This window comes from Notothenia coriiceps, unplaced genomic scaffold, assembly GCF_000735185.1.
Source record: "Notothenia coriiceps isolate Sejong01 unplaced genomic scaffold, NC01 NC01_scaffold00037250, whole genome shotgun sequence".
NCBI classification, from domain to species: Eukaryota; Metazoa; Chordata; class Actinopteri; order Perciformes; family Nototheniidae; genus Notothenia; species Notothenia coriiceps.
This window is the reverse complement of record NW_011369951.1, coordinates 11,297,395-11,306,565: the sequence shown is the minus strand read 5'-3', so window position 1 is coordinate 11,306,565 and position 9,171 is coordinate 11,297,395.

Below are 9,171 nucleotides of genomic sequence, written 5' to 3'. Positions count from 1 at the left end.
CTAAGAAAGTGGATCACATCACTCCTGTTCTGAAGTCTTTACTCTGGTTCCTCACTGACACTAAGAAAGTGGATCACATCACTCCTGTTCTGAAGTCTTTACTCTGGTTCCTCACTAACACTAAGAAAGTGGATCAGTCCAGTTCTGAGGTCTTTACACTGGTTCCTCACTGACACTAAGAAAGTGGATCAGTCCAGTTCTGNTTTTCTTCTTTTTCAAAGGAGCAACAGAGTCTAATTTTATTCGCAGCGCATCTGTAGCACTATCAACAACATGATCAATTTGGGGTGGTGTACATTTTGTATAAGTTTCCTCCCTTACATGCAGACATGCTATCGAGTTAAGTATTGGTGGAATCTCTTCCTTAAATTTGGCTATAGCACTAACAGATAGGTTTCTGCTGCAGGAGCTTTTGGCTAATGCTTTGTAGTCTAGTAACAGTACTTCAAAAGTTACTAAGAAATGGTCGGATATAGCAGGATTATGCGGTTCGACTAATAGTTGCTCAATTTCAATACCATAAGTCAGAACAAGGTCAAGAGTGTGATTATAGCAGTGGGTTGGTTTATTTACACTCTGACAGAAACCAACATAATCTAATATAGAGTTAAATGCAACAGTAAGGCTATTTTTATCATCGTCAACATGAATATTAAAGTCACCTACGATAATTACTTTATCTGTTTTAAGTACCAAAGTTGATAGAAACTCAGAGAATTCTGATAAGAATTCTGAATAAGGACCTGGTGCACGGTACACTGTAACAAATAAGATTGGCTGCAAAGTTTTCCAGGTCGGATGCGTAAGACTGAAAATGAGGCTTTCAAAGGAGGTATAATTTAATTTTTGTTTAGTATTGATAAGTAAACTTGAGTCAAAGATTGCTGCAACTCCACCTCCTCGGCCCGTGCCTCGGGCAATATGAGTATTGATATGGCTGGGTGGAGCAGAAAACATGCATTATGTAATATGGAGGGGACTGTGACAGAGGATTACTCACAAAGTATACAGTAAAAATATTTCATTGTATTTCTGGTAGCAGTCAAACTAGTAGCGAGTCCAACAGTATCAATTTTATGAAGAACCTATGGTAACACATATTTGTATCGACTATCGATCCTCAAATATAGCAGGACAAAAAATTTAGCTGGAATGAAGAGTAGGTGATTTGAAAAAACAAACGCGAGAGACGGCTGAGTTGACCGCAGTGCAGAATCGCTGTAGGCTATAGTTTAAATCTCCTAACAATGTTGTCCATTTTAGACAGAGGCTTATTATATTTACAGCCCTCAATAACATTCATTTTCTGGGCTCAATATGTCTTGGCCGTTTTCGTTGTGATCGCTAAATTCACCTTGGTGATAATAATCACCGGTCCTTCAGCAGGATACTGTAGTGATTCAAAGTGTGATTTTAGCAAACGAGTGCTTTTGTTTTGAAATCACTTGCGTGAGTTTCGCCCCGCCCCTCGCTCCAAGGACCATTTAGTAAGGTAAAAAGCAAAAAGCAAAAAGGCCTCTCAGACGCTCTTCCGTTTACGTGTTTAATAAAGAAAACAATTGGACAGTAGATACACGGATTCAGAATATGAAAAATCTGTAGTTTCTTTGTTTCTGTTTTTTGACCATGATAAAGAAAAACGCCTTGTTTTTCAATTTTAAAAGGAAAATTAAATATCCAGTCGTTTTTTGTTTTTGAATATCCATTTGTGAAAAGAAAATCCAATGACCAAAACATACACTGACCTAAACCTAACTTCATGAATCAATGCCCAGATATTGAATGTAAATAAACGCATCATAAGCATGGATTTTGTGCTATTTTATACCTTCTCAGCACATTCTTGGCCTTCCCTCTCCATTTCCACGCCTTTCTCCCACATCCCCTCCCCCCTCCCCCCTGCTCCCCCGTGACTCACCTGTCTGCACCACCATAATTCCTGTCACAATTGCCACAGAAACTGCATGGATCAAGGGGACAGCAGCTGTCACATGTAATTGAAAAGAGAGTTAGTGTGTGTGTGTGTGTGTGTGTGTGTGTGTGTGTGTGTGTGTGTGTGTGTGTGTGTGTGTGTGTGTGTGAAAGCACCACCAAGCAAATCTTCCATTTTAACGCCACGTTCCCCCTCATCCTTCCTTCCCTACTCCCCCACATCCTATCCTTTCTTTCTTCATCCCTCCTTCCTCCCTCACCTCACCAACCTGCCACTGTCCTATAATGGCATATGGCTTTTCCTCCTCCTTTTTTGCCCTTTTGTCTTCCACTTGGTTTATTTATCTCCTGCTCTCTTTTATTCCTCCCTTGTTCTTTTACAGTACATCTCTTTTCTTTCACCCTCTCTTGTCCTCTCTTCACCTCTGTGTTCCTCCACTCTTGCAATCAGCCTTTCTTATTGAACACACAGACTCCTCCTTTCCTCCCTCCCTCCCTCCCGCTCGCCCTGCCTCCTGTCCTAGCTGCTGTGATATGATAACCCCCCTGTCATGGACTCCCAGTCTCCATGTCATCTGGCTTGACAGATAGCACCTTTAGGCTGGGGGCTTTCTGACAGATGAACTCAGCTCAGCAGCTATTCAGCTGTACAAAGGCAAAACATTTATAATATAACCTGTAGCTGACTTCCTGAAAACCGTTTTATTAATATTACAAATACACTATCCTTTTAGAAATGTATCCTTTTTCACATTCTAATTATATTTATTACATTACATTTTTTTTTTTTTAATTAGCATCCAGTACTTATTGAAACCCAAGCAGCCTTGGGTCCCTGAAAGGCGTTATACAAATGTAATCTATTATTATTATTATTATTAAATATGGAGACCTTGAATTCAAATGACCTATACATTGTTAATAATCAACTAAAAATACTTATATAAATAAAAAGCTGATAGAGATATGCTGAGAAATATTGCTAGGTCCTGGAGTTTTCTGGAGCAATTTACAGTAAGATTGTCCAAAGGCAGAGTGCAGTATGCACATTTTACAGATGGTTTGTGGATTATGTAACAACTTTTTGGGTAGAATGATTGACCTAAAGAGGCATTAACTATAATGGGGAGGGTTATGGTTACCTAGGCCTTGTCCAATGATGTTTTCAATTGCTTCTCGGATTATGCAGATATCCGAGTTCCGAGGTCTGTCTTCTATATTCAGTCTAAAAGTGAACCTTAAGTCGTAATATGGAAACAACAACTTGAGGTGGCAATCGCAATAATCTGATTCCTATGCCTATTGGCTATAAGTAAGTAAATATGTCAGCACTGGTCTTGTAGTCCTTAGTTTGAATCTAAATGGTTTATTGCACTTATTGTGAGTCACTTGTCAACTAAATGCTATGTAATGTAAATGCTATTTAATGTAAAAATTACAAAATAAAAATAAACGCATATATCAATATTGATAATGAGGCTGATAGTATATGTCATGTTGGTAGGTACTAGAATGTCTATGATCAATACAGGTTTTTCCAAAGGCCAAGTGCAGAATCCAAATAGTTTGTATGATGCATGGACACCTTACTGGGATCTGTTCCAAAATGTAACACGTTCTTATTTGACCCATGACCAAGTTTAATGAAAATCAATTAAGTCCATTAACCATTATCATCCTCCTGACAGACAAAACGGACAAACACACCTTGTTGGCGGACAGAAACGAAAGCATTACAACACTATCTGTTTTACAGTTTGTCATCCAGCCTGAGAACTTTAAACTCCTTTTTCAAATGCCATGCTTCTGTAATGACTGCAGTCACTGCCACTGTAGGGCAGTTTAGAAAACACACACACACACACACACTTAAATGTGGTGTTAGGCAGTGTACTATATCACCTTTGTCTTAACTGCCATTGCCCTCCCATCCTGTAGCTGCGCCCACAGTGCCAATTTGGTGATTTAATTGGTGGATTTAGTGTCCCGATCAAGGTGAAAGTCAGTCTGGAAAACAATTTAAAGGCCTGTCAGAAGAGCATGAAGCAAGAGTGGAGAGGGAGAAGGCCAGAGTCCTCATAATGACAATTACTCCTTCCAGGAGATGGAAAATTGGAAGAAACAAGAGAAAAATAGTGTTTGGCTAAGTTAAATAGAAACTGAAAGTAGAAGAAAAACAACAAAACAGAGAGGAAGACAGCTGAAAGAACAAAAAACATCAGATCTGTGTTATCCCCCCCCTCCCCCCTCCTTCGTCTCTCACTTTCGACTTTTTTGTGGCAGCCAAATCAAATCAGGCACTAGTCCTGTCTGACAGGGAAGGGACTAGATGAGGGACAGAGCGCAACGCAGACAGGATTACACGCCAAAACTGAGGGATTTGTTCACAAAAACAACTTGTCAATCGCTTTAAAGTCAAGATATTGACTTGCACAGAGGCTGTGAGAGCGCTCACCTTATTTCTACGCTTTAAGACCAGCCTCTCAGCATCCATCAATAAAAAAGAACACAATTGGAGCTTTGAAACGCATGTCCTCAGATGGACCTGAGACAAAAATACACCTTGTTTTTTCAGACTTTTCAAGCGGGAAGTTAGGTGACTTTAGCCTTTAGCGCAGCTTGTAGAAACCAGAGGTTGGACTCAAAGTGTTGATGAGGCATGGATGTCCTAATTCATTTATTTTTTGTAGCTTGATGGCTTAATGTACAAGCCATTCTGAAGCAGCAGAATGACAGCTGTCATTCACTTGTAAAAGCAGAGACACACACACGTAGAAGCCTATCTGTTGAGAGACTCAAACTAAATCAATTTCATCTTCCAATTGCGTTGCATAAATTAGTGGCATTTCTATTTTCCTGAAATATTCGTTGTGAAGAGATATGGACGATAATATTTCAGGTAATTTGCACATTTTCCAAAGGAGGGTAAGGGAGTGATTCAAGCCTGTGTGTGCATTCTCTATTGCAGCAGTTGACAGATTTAAGAGACAAAAATGCTATGAACTCTGTGTTGATAAAATATTTTTCTCCCTGAGAAGTAAAGCTAGGCCAACTTCCTATGCAGTAGCAATTTCCACTAGACCAGGGGTTTTCAAAGTGTGGGAAGGTGAGCCTCCCCTCAGAGAACATAAGAACAGCCACGCCCCCCCTCCCAATTATTATTGCTACAATGCATGGGTATTCAATTGCATTTCAAAGAGGTCCAGTAAGAGAAAATGTCATTAAATGCTCTGTTTTCGCTGTCTACCTTTCTCTTTTTTGAGCACGCCATTTGAAATTACTCACTGCTGTTTCTCTCTTCTTGTCTCGTATCTATGTGTGTGTTTCAATATATCGTGCTGACTCACTGGCTGCACCGATTTGATTAGCTGAGTAGTGTTACCTCTTTAAAACCTTTTTATCTTTATGTTTCAATTTTTTTTAACGTTTTCAACATCGTGGATAAATCCTTATATGCTCCCGGCAACACACTGAACTATTTTACTGGGAACAATGAGTCTGCGTCTTTGATGCGCACAGGCGGATGATATGGGGATGCAATGTAGACAGGAGTAAACGCAGATAGTCCTCTGGCTGTAGCCTTGACCGGTACTTGCTTTTGATCAAAGTCAATGCGGAAAACCCGCACTCACACAGGTAGGTGGAGGCAGGGGCGGACTGGGACTAAAAATCAGCCCTGGAAATTCACCCAGCCCAGCCCACACAAACTTGGTAGAGCACGCTAGTGAACTCAACGGGGGAGGGAGCCTCACTGCGTGGAAACGGCCCACTGAACGGACCTCTGTCACCTGTCAGCGCAACTTAAATGATGCCGTTTAAAGAATAAAGGGCGGTGCCTGCCATCAGCAAACTGAGCCGGCCGCCAACGACCCGCTGACGACCGGCCTTTTTGTGATTCTCCAGAACACACAGATGGCCAGTCCGCCCCTGTGGAGGTGAAGGGAATGATCACTTTTACAGCCTTTTTGGCGAGGTGGGGGAACTCGGTCTCCACAGACAGCCAAAAGTGTGCAAGTGACACTTTACTCGTCTTTTTCTCGTTATTTTTCTCTCACGCTGCGCCTCCCCTGAAGCTCACACTTTGAAAACCGCCGCAATAGACTATATTATTAAGCCATGTTATCAGCAAGGGGCTAGTCCTGAATGTTTGTCTTTTATCAGTCAATATTTAGTGTTGGCAAGTGAACAGACTTGTTAGATCTCACAACAAGCAATCGGCCCGTCCACACGGTGGCGTGCGTTGAAGCTTCAACGCTTCTACCCATTCACTTTGAATGGGGTGACGTCACGCTTTGCCGAACTGCATTGTGATTCCGTCGCTTCGCCAATCAAATCATATGCCAGTACAAGCTCTAGCCAATCAAACCACGTGCTTGTGTGTCTGGGGTGGGAGATTCATGTGATTGGTTGTTGGTCGAGTTTCAGACATGCCCACTGGGAAGCTTCAACGCACGTCGCCGTGTGGACGCAGCGTAACATCCCCTACTTTACTCCATTACTCACAATGTTGCTGATCAACCAGGCAAAACTTCAGCGGTCTGTCCTTTTTCTAAAATTGGACATTTGGAAAACATTGCACGTTTGTATTATATTTGGATAATTAAAGCTAGGCTAACCCTAACCCTAAAAACCAAAAGCAACTGATAGTCGTTCCTTGCTTTACTCTTTTACTCACAGTGTTGCTTATGAATAATGAAAAACTTCAGGGGTCCGTCTTTTTTCTAACATTCAACATTTGGAACCCATTGTATGGTTACATTTGTATTTCATTTTCAGAAATAAACCTAGGCCAACTCTAACCCGGACCCTCAGAACCCATAGCAACGAATAATCCTGGAGAACATCAATAATAAAGTTTCAAGACAGAAAAAATAAGAAGAACTTTCTGATTTTGTTGATTTGGCCTATGTTTTGAACGCATATGTAGACAACCAAAAGAAAAACACAATTTAGTCGGATTTGTTGTCCAGGTTTATGGTCCATTCATCTCAAGCTGACAGCACTATTGCCCGATCGCTCTTTCCTGGATCACAATAAATCTCTATTTATCGTTTTTCCACACCTCGCCAAGGAAGTGATGTTTTTGGTTCAGTTTGTCTTTCCGTCAGCAGGATTACGTAGAAAAATATTGTCTAGATTTTATAAAGCGTTGTGTAAGGGGTTGTAGCATGGGCCAAGGAAGAACCCATTACATTTTGGAGCCAACCAGATCGTGGGGGTGTTGCACAAATTAGTTTTCACTTTGGTTCAACTTCCCACACTTGTTTTTTTTTTGCCTGACTTTTCCTCTTCTGATCATTCACATTTGCTCTTCCCATCTCCATCTAATTTCACCCCCATCCAGGTATTCCTTCCCACCCTATATATTTGACCCTTTTTCTTGCTGCCCATGTTGGGCTTCTGTGCAGATTCCCTCACTGTGTTTCTCCGAAGTCATGTCCCGAAGACAAGTTGCTGTTTATCAAATATCGTGGCCAAACAGGAGGAATTAATCTCAGCCCTGTATCCTTCTTGCTGCAAGATAGAGGAGAGAGAAAAGGAGGAAAGAGGGGGGGTTATGTGGAGAAAAGATGCAAACATCCTTCAGCTTTTAATTCCGCGAATTAGATTAATGTGGAGCTTTGTGGGAGGCAGTAGACAAGCATGTGCCTGGGAGCATGTCTGCGCAAGTGCATAGACGGACATGGTCACATCATGTCAGACCAGACACTGTTTAATATCAACAACTAATTCCAAGGTTTCACCTCTCCCCTTTTGTCCTCCTCCTCTTCCCTCTTCCTCTCTTCATCCCTCATCGAGCATTTGGCCTGTTTTCAAACGGCTGCAAGCCCCGATGAAATTAGACCGAGTGCACTGTAATGAAGAGCATGCCAGGGAGAGAGCTACGATATTAAATGTCCCACAAACTCACACTCGCCACAGACACACACACTCACAAAGAGCTACAAAATATCACCGACGGGACTCGTGAACGTTTCGGGAGGATCACACGAGCTTGTTTGTGCCTTCGCTGTGTTTCCCAAATGGTAACTCACTGATAGTACAAGAGAGGCTGCACTCCTAAATACTCGCTCCATTACACTGATTGACTCGGAGAATCCAGGTGATAGCCCCGATCCAGTATCGATTTTACCCTCTTAAATCCACATCAAATCCAAATCGCAAGTTCAATTAAAGTCAAGGTTGATGAAGATTCACAGCGGGCCGTGGGAAGTAGGGGTGCTGAGGGTGCTGCAGCACCCCCTGGTGGAGGACAGGGGATCTGCACTTCCACAAGATATAATACAAATATAATACACAAAAAACAAATTTTCAGCCTTGATGTAACAACATTCATAATTAAGTAAAGATAACACCCGGTTACATTTTTCATTTGCCCCGTATGATGGGTGCTGTAGTGATGAAAGTGGGGGATGTTGGCTTATCAGGCGCCCGCAGTTCACAGCCAAAGTGAGAGAGATAGAGAGAGGGGGTGCACCGGTACCAGCGGGGATTGTTGTGAGGGGTGAGGGAGGCGCTCGTGAGTTGTTGTTACGGAAACAGAGGGGTTTTAGGTTGCCATAAGGCTGTTGACGGTCTTATTATAGGCTGCATCCATTGGTTGGTTTTGTGGCACATTTGTAACGCTGTGCCAACTTGGGCAAGCACGCAGGCAAACTTGAGGAGAGCACACAGGGTGGAGTGAGGTTGAGCGATGGAGACAAATGGAGAGAAAGGGAGAGAGAGAGAGAGAGAGAGAGAGAGAGACAGAGCGTGTGCAGCGGTCTGCTTGCGCACAGAGCCGGGTTGCGTTCCGATAATCCAAAAATCAGCTCCTAAATTCTAACCCTATCTCCTATTCCTTGACCTCTGAGTGAAAAGTCACGGGATTAAGGGATAGTGGATAGGAGAATTCAAAAGGACTTAGGAGAAGAGACTGCGGTACTTTAGAGAATCCGAATGCACTTTCACTATCTGACGTGTTTATGATGTGCCAGCGGACATCATTGTTTGTGTCTGCTGCTGTGGGGAAACTATGGAAACTACAGTGTTCTAATCTATAGCTACAAAGGACTACATGGATGTTTAATAAGAACGAGGGACTCATCTAGAGACTCTGCACCGTGCTCTGATGCTGTTGTTTTATGCTTTATGAACGTGGACAACAGAGAAACATATTCTTCATGACCAAAGTTGTAATTGAAATAAAAAGGGAAAGTGAAATTTATGCTCGTCACCCTCTCCCCCCGGTCCACATTA